General features: G+C 46.3%; 1 protein-coding gene across 1 annotated transcript in view; it reads left to right on the forward strand.

The window, feature by feature from the left end:
- The window catches only part of LOC146205858 (terminal nucleotidyltransferase 4B-like), a 65,861-nt gene that overhangs the window by 12,364 nt on the left and 37,788 nt on the right, over window positions 1-15,709 (forward strand). The gene's annotated exons all lie outside the window — the stretch shown is intronic.

Genomic DNA, 15,709 nt, shown 5'->3' on the forward strand with positions numbered 1-15,709 from the left:
ATGATATGCTGGTTTCCGAGAAAGTAATGGCTGGCATTGAAGTTCTTTGGTCGTTTGCTGTCGTGAGGGGAGGCAGCTCCTGTTCTTTAGTGAATACAGATGCGAAAGCAGAATTAAAGATGTTAGCACACTCACCATCAGAAACTGTTCAGTGTTGAACAGTTACCGGGGTGCCAGTTTGACCCAGTAGCTGAACTGCACTATATGTGAGCTCTCTCCAAAGCCTACTTTGCAGCCTTAAAGGGGGATGCAGGATTTTAGCTATGTGTGTTACCGCGGTGTCATCCTCCTTCAAAGCACCATGCTGTCAACACTTTAGGGTGAAATCATTTTCTTGTGCTTTAGTAGAAGTTGTTATAGCTGTCATGCATTTGTTACTGATGTAACAGAACATCATCTTGACAAACCAGCCTTTACAAAATACCACCTTAAAACAGTGGGAGCCTATAATATTTTTATTACCCATTGACGACCGGCTTCACTGCCAGTTTACTCGTAATTCAGTTTTGTGTATCCATAGATGTTGCTAAAGCAAGCTCTCTAAAATATTTCTAATCCCTTTGGCTGCTTCAGTAGTGCACTTTTTAGCCACAAGTTTTCGATCCATTATAGCCAGAATTACTCAGTGCTGCCCCTTCTTGGTTTGATTTTTTTTTTTTTTTTTTCTGTTTGAACTACTTTTGAAAAAAAAAAAAAAAAAGGAACTACTGCCTTTAATCACGCTGCTTTTCTCATTGTTGACTGATAGGGTTTTATAGTTTGAACTGCTAGTTAGAGTATTTATAGCACCAGAGAAAATTATGCATATCACAGCTATGTTGGTAGTACTTCACTGATTTATTTTGGGGTCTTGGGCTGGACTAATCGGGCTAGCTGGAACTCTCGGGCTAATTTCACGTCATGTTTAGAACTGCTGGAGACTGCTTAAGAATAACATATGCCACTTCATTAACTGATGAGAAGGGAATTGACGTTAATTATGGCACTTGTATGGAATGCATCCATTGTAGCCACAATCTAAGCATGGCCATCTGTGGCATTCAGATTCCCGGGATCCCGTTTTTAGTCTAGGTGACGTTTTCTGTTGCATACAAAGTTATTTAGCTGTGTGTGATGTGAAAGCGACAAAATTTTAAAAGATTTACTTGCCTACAAAAGATAGCACTGCAGGTTTACCAGTAGGAGCAGCGCGTGATGATGGCAAAGTGGGAGCCTAGGTTGATGTGCATTTCTGCACTTGTATCATCTTGGCAGCCCTATCGTTGTACCAAGTCATTTGTCTAACTTGAGGCATATTGGTTGAGAAGCACTTGCACAAATCCGTTCAGTACTATTTGCACTGCACTTTTTTTTCATTGGGGAAAATTGCAGTATTTGAGGCTTCTACACTAAACACTTTGCAAGCTGGGAGGGTTGCTTGCCTAAAACGTGAAAGGGATTTTGAATCTGATGCCAACGTTTCGGGAAAATCGTTCTTGAAACAAGCTCCGAGGTTCTGATTGAAAGAACCTAGGAGAGAGCGTCTGTCCTGATGTAGGCTAGGTACATTGGCGAAACGTTGGCTCCGGAATCCTGCTCACGTTTAGAGCAAGTCCCGTGCAAGTCTGATTCTGGTCGACTTGCGTGCACTGCATTCATGCATGCACAACATATTGGAGATTGTGCAGTGTAGCATTTGCTCTGGCCATTCTAAAGGCTTGAGTGTCCGATAAACCAAAGGTAGAGGAAGAGTCTTAAAGGACACCATGCCACTAGGCGACAAGTTTTGTACTGCTTCTTATTGGTGCCTACACGAATGTATTTGATTCAGTGCAAGCATTGTGCATGATGCTGAGCAAGCTCTCATTCACTCGACCACAGTGAAACAGCAGGTGTCGATCCTGCAAGCTTTGTGTGCAGTTCATCAAACTGCAAGGATTCTACATCAGCATAACAGTGTGATGCAGGCCAAGGCGAGTAAAAGAGACAAAAGAGACACAAAGGCTGTGTCAGTCAGTCCTAAGCTGGAATTTGTTTACCTAGTCTCTAGTTCCTCTGCCCTTGCAAAACCCAGCTTGCACATCCGGAAGCTCCCGATCCACATACTGCTGCAGCCTACCTTGGAGGATTTTCAACATAACCTTGCTAGCATGCGAAATAAGCGCGATCGTGCGGTAGTTGGACACTGCCTTTCTTTGGAATGGGGATGTAAACTGACCTCCTCCAATCCTGTGGCCACTGTAGGGTTGTAATGTTAACAGCGTCATGGTTGAGGTTTCGAAGCAACTCAGCTGGAATGCCATCAATTCCGCTAGCTTTGTTCTTAGCAAGGCTGGCTAAGGCCCATTCAACTTCACTCTTCAGGATGCACGGCTCAAGATCAGTAATCACAACCTTCTTATGTTCGGTTTGCACATTGGGGTCCTTCTTGTACAGTTCTTCTGTGTATTCCTGCCACCTCTTCTTTATCTCTGAGGCTTCAGTGAGGTCCTTGCCTCGTTTGTCCTTTATCACGCCCAGCTTAGCACAGAAGCTTCCTTTGATATCTTTGATTGTCTTATACAGAGCTCTTGTGTTCCTCAATTGGCTGTTGTCCTCAACTGCTTGGCACTGTACGTTCGGGAAGGCATTCTTATCTCTCCTTGCTATTTTCTGAATATCTGCATTGAGAACCTTGTATCTTTCTCTTTCCCCCATAACTTTTGCCATCCTCCTTTCCACAGCTATTTGCAAAGCCTCTTCAGATAACCAGTTTGCTTTCTTGCATTTCTTTTGCTTTGGAACTACCTTAGTAGCAACTTTTTGTATTATATCACGAACATCAGTCCACAGTCCACATCTCTTCAGGCTCTCTGTCTTCTAGATCTAATTCTTGAAATCGATTCCTCACTTCCACAGCATTTACTGATGGAATTTGATCCAGATAATACCTGAAAGGCCTTCTAGTTTTCTGCGTTTTCTTCAGTCGAAGTTGAATTTGGCAACAAGAAGCTGATGATCGGTGCCACAATCGGCCCCAGGCCTTGTTTCTACTGCTTGTATAGCGCTTCTCCATCTCTGCCGGCAAAGAATATAATCAATCTGATTCCTGTACAGACCGTCCGGTGAAGTCCGTGTGGACAGGCGCCTCTTGTGCTGTTGAAAATGAGTATTCGCTATGGTCAGGTTGTTTTCTTGACAAAACTCTACTAGCCTCTGCCCAGCTTCATTTGGCTCGCCAAGACCGAACTTGCCTGTAATTCCGGATATTTCTTCACTCCTCACCTTAGCATTCCAGTCGCCTATGAGAAAAAGGACGTCTGATGATGGAGTGCGGTCTAAAAGGCATTGCAGGTCAGCATAAAATCTCTCAACGTCAGCTTCTTCAGCAGTAGTGGTTGGTGCATAGACTTGGATAACTGTTATGTTGAAAGGGTGACCTTGGATTCGAAGTGAAATCATTTGGTCGTTTATGGGGTTGTACCCTAGCACTGCTTTGCCCATTCTTCTGTTTACTATGAGAGCGGCCCCATTCCTTCTCTTGGTTCTCTTGGATTCGTGCCCACAATAAGAGACATAATGGTCGTCGGAGTTAAATTCTCCCATTCCGGTCCACTTGAGTTCGCTGATACCCAAGATATCAATGTTCAATCTGTCCATTTCTCGCTTGACGACATCCAGTTTACCTTGCGTCATAGATCGTACATTCCATGTTGCTATGTGATATATCTTCTTGCAACATCGGACTTTCCGGTCGCTTCCCGACACATCCACAACTGAGCCGCTTCATTCGTCCTGGAGCTACTAGGAATCGCCCTTTGTTCATCCCATGGAGGAAGGAAACAACTTAGGAGAGGCCCTTGCCATTCCCAATGCATTGGAGAAAGTGTGGCGGAAGTGACGTCAAAATTTAGGGTTAGCCAAGTCGGGCCATTAGCAACGGCGACGCGTTGCTATGAAAATTCGGGCCACTAGCAACAGCGTTGCTAAGGGCCCTACCTACGTGAGCGTCGCGGAGAAAGGTTAAAGGTGGAGGAGAGACGTTGCAGCGCCCGGTCGCGGCGCGGCCGCGCCGGCTTCAAAAAAATGACGTCAGGGCCTCTCCTAAGCTTTCCTTCCTCCATGGTTCATCCCCAGTAACATGTGAGACTCCTTCCAACCTGGGGGGCTCATCTTCCGGCCCCCTATCATTAATGCTATTGTGACTGGCCATAGGGTTTTCTTGGCAGAAAATACTGGAGTGGGTTGCCATTACCTTCTCCAGTGAATCACATTTTGTCAGAACTCTCTGTCGTGACCTGTCTATCTTGGGGTGGCCCTACACAGCAGAGCTCACGACTTGATCGAGTTTCGCAAGCCCCTCCGTCACGACAAGGCATTGATGTATGAAGGGGCGGGTCGTATTCAAATACATCGATGAAATTTTACCTGTGTTAGCTGGTAATGCTGCTTTCCGAACCTAGCTAGACTTTAAGCCGTCGGAAATCCTAGCCGTCCACAAGTTGCACATACCCTTGCAATGCCTGTAGAGAATGAAATGCCGGAAGTGGAATTCCGCCCAAACACTGGTTTCTCTGTGAGATGTAATTTGCTTACTTCTCAGTTATTGGTTCCACCGTATTCTGCCATGAAAGTTCCGCATTTTATGATTACCCGCGGTACGATTTTTGCAGCCATACACTTTATTCTACAGGCATATCGGCAACGCTTGACTGGCATGGGCTGACATGACTGACTTAGATATTGCAGTTGGTTGAAACTTCCCTTGAACATTTCCGCAGTGTTTTACTCATTCACAAGAGGGCCTGTTTATCCAAATCTTTCCAAGAATGCTAGATAGCTTCATTTGCAGGAACCTTCAGAAAATTTATCTAACAATGTTCCCTTGCATACGCGCCACATGGCGTCGCTGAAGTGGCCGAGACATGTGGCGCCACCTAGTTGCCGACGGGAGCTAGCAGCGAGGCGGCCCACGAGCAGACGCCGTGTATGTTGCGGTCGCTGTGTTCCTTTCGCGTTCGCGTTTTTTTTTTTTTTATTCCATTGAGTGTGATTTACTCATTTAGTGGCTTCAGTGATCTCGTGCGATGCTTCGACTGCTACGGATGAGAACAAGAATAAAAATAAGCGCAGGGGATGTGAGAGACTACCACAATCGTGCAGGGGACCCAAGCGTACCGCAATTGCTGGAGAGACCCAGGGAAGTATGAGAGAAGAGGATAGTAGCTGTGAGAGAGTAAAATAACTTAAATTCATTGGGGGTCAGTGGCATACATACGCCAAGGGAAAATAAGACAATGGCCGGTTGAGCGGAGAAAATTGTATAAACTTCTGACTTATAGCCGCCGCACGCTGGTTGCAGCACTCTTCGCAGTGCGCGCGCCTCGCTGTAAAATTTGGCATGTACTGATATATGCTGCGCAGGATGGCATTGTCCGTCTTTTAAAGGACGTAACCTCCAGAAAAACAACGAAGTCGCGTAGCCACAGTATCGAATTCCAGCTGCATTTCATCGGAGGCAAAAAAAAAAAAAAAAATGCCCGTGGGCTCCTTGAACCGGACCTCTAACGCAGTGTCTATTCGGAATTTTACACCAAAAATACGCTCAAAACTTCTAAGTACAGCTTTGCACAAACATAATTATCTGTAATTAGTTCTTAAGGTGCTGAGCAAATCGAACTGCGATGTGTGGAGACCCGTGAGACCGTGTACGCGGAGCAGGACCTTCGTTCTATAGTTCCGCGCCGATTATTTCTTGCACCGACTGCTCAACCTGCTCAAGATTTTTTTTTTTTTTCTACTAGGCGATAGAGCGTTCCATCATTAGTATAGGAACTGTAAAAAATCATAACTTTAACGACTCCGCTCATGGAAGCTTTGTCATTGAGTGCCAGCTTTCCCGCCGGCCTTCCCCACGCTTGGGATACGGAGGTACAAAATCCTCGCCCGTTTTCGTTCATGACGCATGCTCCAACCGCATATAGTACTTACGATCGCCACGACATCCGTTGCGGGGACTGCACCTGCCTTCCTGCCTGCGCGGCCTTGTCGAAAACTGCGCACCACGAACAAAAGTGTTAATGATATAAAAAGCGAAACCGTGTGAAAATTATCATGCTGCTGTAATCAAAAGAGGACAAAAAAAAAAAAAAAAAAACACGTGATCAATCTCTTAATCTCTGCTTCTTTCTGCACTTTCAGTGTTTGGGTATGAGGTGTGAACGTAATAGAAAGCTCCGTTTAAGACTGAGTTGCATGTAAGCGAGAAAGCGACGCGACGAGGTGGCGCGGCGGCATTGTTCACTCCGTCGCGTACTGGGGAGATACATGCTCGCGACAGCGCGAACCCGCGAGACGGCGACGACGCTCTGTGTAGCTGGCGTAATACACCACAAAACTTCTTGCAAATGCAACAACATTCATAAAAATTGCAAGAACAAGTGTTTTGCTACAACATGCAAAAAAAAAAAAAGTATTTACAACACACCGCGTTGAATTTGAAGCGTTTAACATGTGGTAATTTGCGCTTACAAGTAATCACGTGACGTTTTATTTTTTGGTTGCAATTAGAAATTCATTGAGTCCTCGGCCATTCACCATTGTTGGCTCCGCGGTTCCAATCGCGGCGGCGTTGTGGTAGAGCATCCGCCTCGCATTCGGGAGGTACGGGGTTCGATCCCCAGTACCCACCGGTTTCCAATGCTACAAGATTTCCCCCGGCCTGGTGCTCGGCTCTTCTGGGGTGAAATGCTTGGGGAAAAGGGGCCATGAACCAAAATGTTGGTTCAAGAAGAAAAAAAAAAGGGCCACATAATGGGTTTTTGCCGCACAAGGCGGACTTATTGTTGCCCGATGAAAAAAAAAAAAAAAAAAAAAAAAACTGATTTCAGCGGCAGTGCGACCGAGCGAAATTTTCTGTTTCGGCATATCCGAGCGACGAGCCAAGCGACACATGCATTTCTGTTCGCAACGCTTGCCGCTATCGCGTTCGCGTCACTTTTCGCGTACATGCAGCTCAGCCTTTACTCGCGCGGTATTCAGCGTCGTGCGCGCAGTTCCGTCGCGAGCGGCGCGCACTTCGCTCGCGGTGACGTCGACTTCGTTCACGTTCTAAGCATCACCTTTCTCGAAATGGCTGTGGAAGTAGCTCTCAATACATTCGATGGCCTTAAAACCGCAGAAAATGAGAGCTGGCGTGTTCCCCGCCGCACAACGCGAACGCAACCCGACCGCGCCGGCCGCCTCAAATTACTCGGCGCCGCCGTTTGCGTCTGGCCACTGCAGGTTGCCCGAAAACGAAACTATACCTCGAGAGAGAGCGCACGGGCTGCTCTCTACTTAGGCACCTTCGCAGTTTTGCACAGAGGCTCATTTAAGACCCGTTTTTTTTTATTATTTATTTATTAATCCCACATGGGCCTGAAGTGCCTTTACAATAAATGCAGACTGCAAGGTGAAATAGTCGCTGCGAATACGCTGCCCGCCCAGCTGCTGTGCCCATCGTCGAGGTCGAAGAGGGCAGTGGTCACATTGTTCGTTAGCTTTCTCACTGCGTTCACGTGAGGCGAACTGCCGGCATCGTTGTGGCGCGAGGCGATGGCGACCCGGGCGGTGCTGCACTTTAATACCGCGACCCACGAGCGTCGAGTGGCCATGGGACGAATTCTATGCCACATGCTTGAGATAGCCATGCGATGAAAGCGTAGGTTCAGATAATGTTATGAGGTAGTAATCGCCGTTTAAAAACGTGGCCACAGGTTCTTCGCCTGGAGTTCAGGAGAGCAGGAACGGCCATTGTTTTTGGATGTTCATTTGTTCGTACGGAAACGCGCAGCACAGTTCAAATCAAAGAACAGACGCCATGTTCAAACTATTTTTCCACAACCCTACTTTATGTGGCGATAGTCGGAGAAGGTAGCAGCCAACAAGCAATAGAGCAATGGATGCCGATGATGACATAGGCAACAACCATGAGAGCAGACAGCGGCAGAGAAAATTGATTTCGAGAAATGTAAACGCTTATCAAGTTTCACTTAGCGGGTGCTTCGTCAACGACGTGAGGGAGGGATAGAGGAGGGCAGTGCTCCGGATTAATTGAAATCCATTTTTTTTTTTTTTTTTTTTTTTTTTTTTTTGCTGCCGTGGGCAATGCACTAAGCAAGCTGGGGCAGAGGGAGTAGAAAACACACCGTATCGGTATCAATGTCATAAGTGAATGACAGTGAAACAGGCGCTTGGGGTTAATTTTATCAGCGTGGTGTTCCTTGACAGGCGCTGACATCGAGCGGATGCGGAAAGAGCAGGGAGGTGCACCGAAGAGATGGTCGGGTCCTCAACGCGTGACCGCAGTGAGCAGGGAAATGCATTCGCCCACGATTGGCCAAGCATCGCGACTGTGTGGCGCTGTCGATCCGAGCAGGGCCTACGTGAGAGATGAAGCAGGCAGCTCCGATCAGAAATGATTCACCACACTTTCGACAGAGTGCCAAGGCAACAGGGTCTGTCTGCCGGTTCGAAGCGCTGGCTCGCCCGTAACCACGGCCGCTCAATGGAGTGCGCCTCCATTGAGCGGCCGTGCCGTAACAGCGACCCGTCTGTTTTTAGGAGAAACACGCGTTAATATGTTTCGCTATGCTCGGCCTTTGCAGTTGAAGGGCCCGCATAGAAAAAAAAAAAGTTACAGGAGCTCTTAATTATTATGCATGACTATGCATTGTCGTTAGGTCTCCTAGCTTCTAATTTCTTCCTTATACTTATTATTCTCTCCTTATATTTCCTATATACTTTTCCATGTATGTGCTCATTACAGGTTCTCATCCCAACTTTACTCTTTGCTGAGTTATAGTAGTTTTCATTAGTCGTTATCTACTTTAGCCATTTTGTTTGTCGGGGCTGGTTCTTCTTTTGACATCCTGTTAACACAAAGGGGCATAAGCTGGCATCGTCTTTTTCTCATGACGGGGCCTCTAATGCAAACGCCCCAATAATTGGTTAGGAGGAGAGGAAAGGCGCGGTAACTGCATCCCTCGCTGGAATCCCGAACCGCGCTTTCATTGTTCTTCCCTCCCTCGCTCCTTCCTTTCGTGGCGCGGTCGAGGTACCTGCAGAGACAGTCGCTGCGCCCTTTCTTTTTTTCCTCACAACCATAACTTTGAAAGCAGTGATCAGAGACAGGTCTCACACGGCTCTTTGTATGCATAAACTATATTTTTTGAACCTTGGTCCATTCCGAGGTAATGTGCAGAAAGGACGGACAACTCCAGAGCTACAAACCTTTTCCGGGATAAAGAACAAGGCCTGCGTAGTACAGAGAAAAAGTTTCAGTTGCAACTTATTGCATCGTGGCAGAATGTAGGGCCAAATATTGACAATTTTCAGTACAGGTGTTCAGTTCAGTTCAGTCGTGTCCGACTCTTCGTGACCCTATGGACCGTATCACGCCACGCTTTCCGGTCTCTCACTATCTTCCTAACATCACATAACTTCATCTGCAGTGCCTCGAGGATGCCATCTAACCATCGCGTTCGCTGCCTACCCCTTCTCCGGCGACCCTCAACCTTTCCCAACATCAAATCTTTCTCCAGCGACTCCTCTCTTCTCATCAGATGACCAAAGTAGCTGAGCTTTGTCTTTTTAATGTTCAGTTTAAGCCCAAACTTCTCACTCTAGTCTTGTACGCGCATCAGAAGTCTCTTGAGTTCCACTTCACTTTCTGCCATTAAAGTGCTATCATCGGCATATCTAAGGTTGTTGATATGTTTTCCAGCAATCTTCACTCCAGCTGAAGACTCGTCCAGACCGGCCTTCCTCATGATGCACTCAACATATAGGGGCAGGGCGACAGTATGCAGCCTTGCCTCACTCCTTTCTCAATCGGAAACCAATCAGTAAGATCATGCCCAGTTCTGACTGTGGCCTCTTGCCCTTCATACAGGTTCCTGAGGAGACAGATGAGGTGAATTGGAACTCCCATTTCTTGGAGAGCTTGCCACAATCTGCTGTGATCTACGCAGTCAAACGCTTTCGCATAATCAATAAAGCAGAAGTAGATGGGTTTCTGGAACTCTCTTGCTTTTTCCATGATCCAGCGAAGGTTGGCAATTTGGTCTCTAGTTCCTCTGCCCTTGCGAAACCCAGCTTGCACGTCCGGAAGCTCCCGATCCACATACTGCTGCAGCCTGCCTTGGAGGATTTTCAACATCACCTTGCTAGCATGCGAAATAAGCGCGATCGTGCGGTAGTTGGAACAATCTTTGGCACTGCCTTTCTTTGGAATGGGTATGTAAACTGACCTCCTCCAATCCTGTGGCCACTGCAGGGTTGTCCAAATCTTCTGACATAATGTATGCAAAATGTTAACAGCGTCATGGTTGAGGTTTTGAAGCAACTCAGCTGGAATGCCATCAATTCCGCTAGCTTTGTTCTTAGCAAGGCTGGCTAAGGCCCATTCAACTTCACTCTTCAGGATGCCCGGCTCGAGATCAGTAATCACAACTGTCTTATGTTGGGTTTCCACATTCGGGTCCTTGTACAGTTCTTCTGTGTGTTTCTGCCACCTCTTCTTTATCTCTGAGGCTTCAGTGAGGTCCTTGCCTCGTTTGTCCTTTATCACGCCCAGCTTAGCACAGAAGCTTCCTTTGATATCTTTGATTGTCTTATATAGAGCTCTTGTGTTCCTTAATTGGCGGTTGTCCTCAACTGCTTGGCACTGTATGTTCAGGAAGGCATTCTTTTCTCTCCTTGCTATCTTCTGAACATCCGCATTGAGAGCCTTGTATCTTTCTCTTTCCCCCATAACTTTTGCCATCCTCCTTTTCCTCAGCTATTTGCAAAGCCTCTTCAGATAACCAGTTTGCTTTCTTGCATTTCTTTTTCTTTGGAACTACCTTAGTAGCAACTTCTTGTATTATATCACGAACATCAGTCCACATCTCTTCGGGCTCTTTGTCTTCTAGATCTAATTCTTGAAATCGATTCCTCACTTTCACAGCATATTCTAATGGAATTTGATCCAGATCATACCTGAAAGGCCTTCTAGTTTTATGTGTTTTCCTCAATCGAAGCTTAATTTTGGCAACAAGAAGCTGATGATCGGTGCCACAATCGGCCCCAGGCCTTGTTTTTACTGCTTGTATAGCTCTTCTCCATCTCTGCCGGCAAATAATATAATCGATCTGATTCCTGTACAGACCGTCCGGTGAAGTCCATGTGGACAGGCGCCTCTTGTGCTGTTGAAAATGAGTATTCGCTATGGTCAGGTTGTTTTCTTGACAAAACTCTACTAGCCTCTGCCCAGCTTCATTTGGCTCACCAAGACCGAACTTGCCTGTAATTCCGGATATTTTCTCACTCCCGACCTTAGCATTCCAGTCTCCTATGAGAAAAACGACGTCTGATGAAGGGGTGCGGTCTAAAAGGCATTGTAGGTCCGCATAAAATCTCTCAACGTCAGCTTCTTCAGTAGTAGTGGTCGGTGCATAGACTTGGATAACTGTTAGGTTGAAAAGGTGACCTTGGATCCGAAGTGAAATCATTCGGTCGTTTTTGGGGTTGTACCCTAGCACTGCTTTGCCCATTCTTCTGTTTACTATGAGAGCGACCCCATTCCTTCTCTTGGATTCGTGCCCACAATAAGAGACATAATGGTCGCCGGAGTTAAATTCTCCCATTCCGGTCCACTTGAGCTCGCTGATACCCAAGATATCAATGTTCAATCTGTTCATTTCTCGCTTGACGACATCCAGTTTACCTTGCGTCATAGATCTTACATTCCATGTTGCTATGTGATATATCTCCTTGCAACATCGGACTTTCCGGTCGCTTCCCGACACATCCACAACTGAGCGTCCTTTTGGCTTTAGCCCAGCCGCTTCATTCGTCCTGGAGCTACTAGGAATCGCCCTTTGTTCATCCCCAGTAACATGTGGGACGCCTTCCAACCTGGGGGGCTCATCTTCCAGCGCCATATCATTAATGGTATTGTGACTGGCCATAGGATTTTCTTGGCAGGAAATACTGGAGTGGGTTGCCATTACCTTCTCCAGTGAATCACATTTTGTCAGAACTCTCTGCCGTGACCTGTCTATCTTGGGTGGCCCTACACAGCAGAGCTCACGACTTCATCGAGTTTCGCAAGCCCCTCCGCCACGACAAGGCAGTGAAGTTATAATTTATTTTTATAATATATAAACAATATATTGCAACACTCTTTTAGTTCCTAATATATTTCTGAGTTACTGAGGGTTGTGAAGGGAGTTTTTAATAAAAATCGAAGGTGATTTTTTTTTAATTGAAATCAAAGTTCTCTTTTTTGCTTTTTTCGAAATTTGGCCGAATATGATGGGTTGTGAATTAAAGACCTCCAGTTTTGCCCGAAATTAAGAACATAAGTGCGTAATAAAAACAAATGGTTTTAGTAACAATTTAATACTTCGTGCTATGTAAGTTTGAATATTGACTGTTTTTGCTGCGCGTCGCTCCTGGAGCAAAGTTCGCGATATTTTTACTAAAACAACTGCAACAAGAATAAATGCTTTAAATAATTCTCCTAAAAGTATAAGTTATATCGAATTATTGAGTAAAAGAATGCGCGACAAAGTTTTAGTGCGGGAGCAGCAGGGCTCCAAGTTTGCAACTTTTTGGAATCATTTGGCAAAAACGGCGTTTCCCATCTCTATAGCCTTATGCGATTTTTTTTTTTTCGAGAAACTTGCAAAACTAAGGTTCATTCCTTTGTGTCGAGACATTTGCCTACCACATATAAAAATTTAACTTAAAAAAAAAAATTAATGGGACCTCGGTTACCGTTCTTATTTGAAAACACGCACGCACGCACGCGCGCTTTTTTCCTTCCTCGGTGATATATAAAATACGAACCGACTTGAAGCTATTAATCACTACTGCTCATGTAGATGACATTGGTTGAAATCGGTGGAAAATTTTCTTTCTCGCCTCTTTATATTTCCTGTACATATAGACGTCGAAATATGCTGTTCTGAGAAAAATGCAGCATGAAACCTCAAAAAACTCCCACCTATCCGCTCAGTATTTCCACGAAAAAAGAGGGATTTTTGAAATCGCGAGTACCGAAGCGTAATATATTTTCTGAAAGCTAATTAAGTGCTTTATCAGAAAGCTAAAAAATATGTCAATGTGTTATATTATTTCGAAGATGTAAAACATTCAGATTAGTTTGAGCCTCTCCTGAAATGTATTCGCGCTGTATCGAGATTTTTTATCTTTTGTTATGAAAAGAGGGAGGGTGGTGTGAACGCCAAGCGCCCTGTGACCGCTTACCATACGCTTTTCTGCTCAGCTTGTGATGACAAGACGACTTTAAGTTGAGCGAATTTTTTCTGTGTCTTTTGGTAGAGCTTTTAGAACTATAGTATAGAAAACGAAAAAAAAAAAAGCATAAAAACACCAAAACGACGTATTCGTCAGTACTGTCGCTCGCGGTTGGTGCAATCGTGGCAGTTGATGTAACTTACGCTTGACGTCGAGAGTTCGAACACACGGGCGCGAAATACGAATTAGTCCATTTGTAGGCTTCTCGTTTGAAAAATTCTAGCAGTTCCTCTTCGGAAGGAATTGGTATGGGTATCGGTTGTGAAATGAGAGATAATTGGGTTAATTTTTCAAAGTTGTAGCGGTCTGGACACTTAGGGGAGCCCCACCGTGGTGGCGCAGTGGTTATGACACCCGACTGCTGACACCAAGGACATGGTTTCAGTCCCGACCTGGGCGAAGGCGTTTCGATTGAGGCAAAAAGGCGCCCGTGCACTGTGCGACGTCAGTGCACGTCAAAGAACCCCCAGGTAGTCGAAATTTCTGGAGCCCTCCAGTGGACTACTGCGTCCGTTATAGCTCGCGAACGCTTTGGGACGTTGATGAACCAAATCAACCAAACTGAGCTTTGGATCGGGCATCTGGATGTAAAACCGCAGCGTTTCTTGTAGCAGTCGCGCTCTGAACCATCGAGGGAGAGGGCCTATCAACTGGCACCAACTGGTACTCTGTCACTGCTGTGTACGGAGCAAGAGCAGGAAAATAATTTTCAGTCGATCGCTTCCCCGAGGGTAGAAGTAGGCATGAAATGAATTGGAGGAAAGGCGTACCGCTGTCCAAGGGAGTCTTCAAAGGTGGTAGTAGCTGCACTTGGAGTTTAAGGAGCCGCCAGTACTTCAGAGCACCCCGCGCGTCCTTCATCGCCACTTGTTATCTGTAGCGCCTGAACCCAGTACATCGAACTTGGGGTCTGCGTTTCCGAGCAGCACGTGCTGGATAAATCTTCTCCTCACATTTTCGCGGCGTGGTTGAGGTATATCCATCCGCCGGAGGTTGAGGCAAGGCTCGCCCGACCCCTCAATCCGTGGTTGATTATCGGTCTACGCTCCTGAGGCCAGCACGGATGGCACAGTAAGCGTATAAAATTGTTTTGCCTGCACTATCTTTTCAAGCGAAAGCTTTAATATCTCCACGCTAAAATCCGGTCGCCGGCTTGCGGACTCGATGGTACCCCAAGACGACTTCCGGTGTCCGCAGAAACAAGTGTGTCAGATATTGCGCCTTTCCCTTCATGTAAACCAATAAAAAGGAAAGCCTTTCTTGGCTCATGGTGAAAATCTCACGTCGGCGAGATTTGTCCGCGACATGTGTCAGCGATTCACAGATACTGCGCCTTTCCTTTACTGTAAACCAATTATAGAACGGCGGTGAACTTTGATGCGGAACGCTGGTTGTGTTCGACAAGGGGCACGCGATGTACCGCGTGCAGCAGCGACGTTCAGGCTTTCGCATGTCTCCACTGAACATTCTGCAGTGCTCTTGGAACTTTTTTTTTAATAGTCCACTGCTTTCCTTCTTGTGCTTTGCTTGTGTATGAGCATACAGCCAGCTTTTAGCGGCGCTGTTGTCCTTATTGTTGCACTTATTGCAAGCTAGTACAATCGTGGACAAAAGTTCGCAGGTTTCGCGAAAAGAAAAAAAAAAAACAGCTCTTTGGGGTCGAGTAAAGAAGCGATTCTAGAGACACTGGGCCGCAGTAGGCGGAGCCGCAAGTAGTTTAGTTTGCTGGTTGATGCTAACTTTCCGCAGCGGTAATTGAGGTCCCCTAAAATACTCCCGCCGCAGTAATGGCCGCGCGTGCGCAGATGTTCCCACCTAGCCTGGTGAACTAACATAGACACGGTAACGATATGCTATATCTTTCTATCGTTAACGCATACGCTCATCCGGCGGCTACGGGAGAGAGAAAGGTGGACAGGTAGACACCCTGGCCTGCTACCCCACACTGGGAAGGCAGGAAAAAGAAAGTAAAATGAGAGTTATGATGTGAATGGAGTGTGGCGGTGTCATAGTATTGTTAAATTCTTCGTGGTGATCCAGGTTAGTTATTGAGACCTCGCGCACACTTGGCGACACTTTCATACACGCCACTTATCACTCTATACACATCGGCACAGTTGCAGAGGAGAGCTCTGCACTTGAAGGCACAGACGCATAAACACGCACACCGTGCACTGCACCAGAAAACAGTTGCCACAGTTCCAGTTGTCACTGCGCACATACCGGCACTGTATACCGCACATATTTGCCGGCGGCTGCACATCACGTAGAGGGTTCAGTGTTCTACCGCTCCTGCGTCAAAGCCACCCGCGGTGCGCAAACAGGAGCTAAAAGCATTTTATGCTTAAATGATAGTGTACACAAGGCACTGTGCACCCGCCCAGGCGTGCTTGGGGCGCTGTGC

Source organism: Amblyomma maculatum, chromosome 1, assembly GCF_055883805.1.
Source record: "Amblyomma maculatum isolate TAMU_Amacu chromosome 1, ASM5588380v1, whole genome shotgun sequence".
NCBI lineage: Eukaryota > Metazoa > Arthropoda > Arachnida > Ixodida > Ixodidae > Amblyomma > Amblyomma maculatum.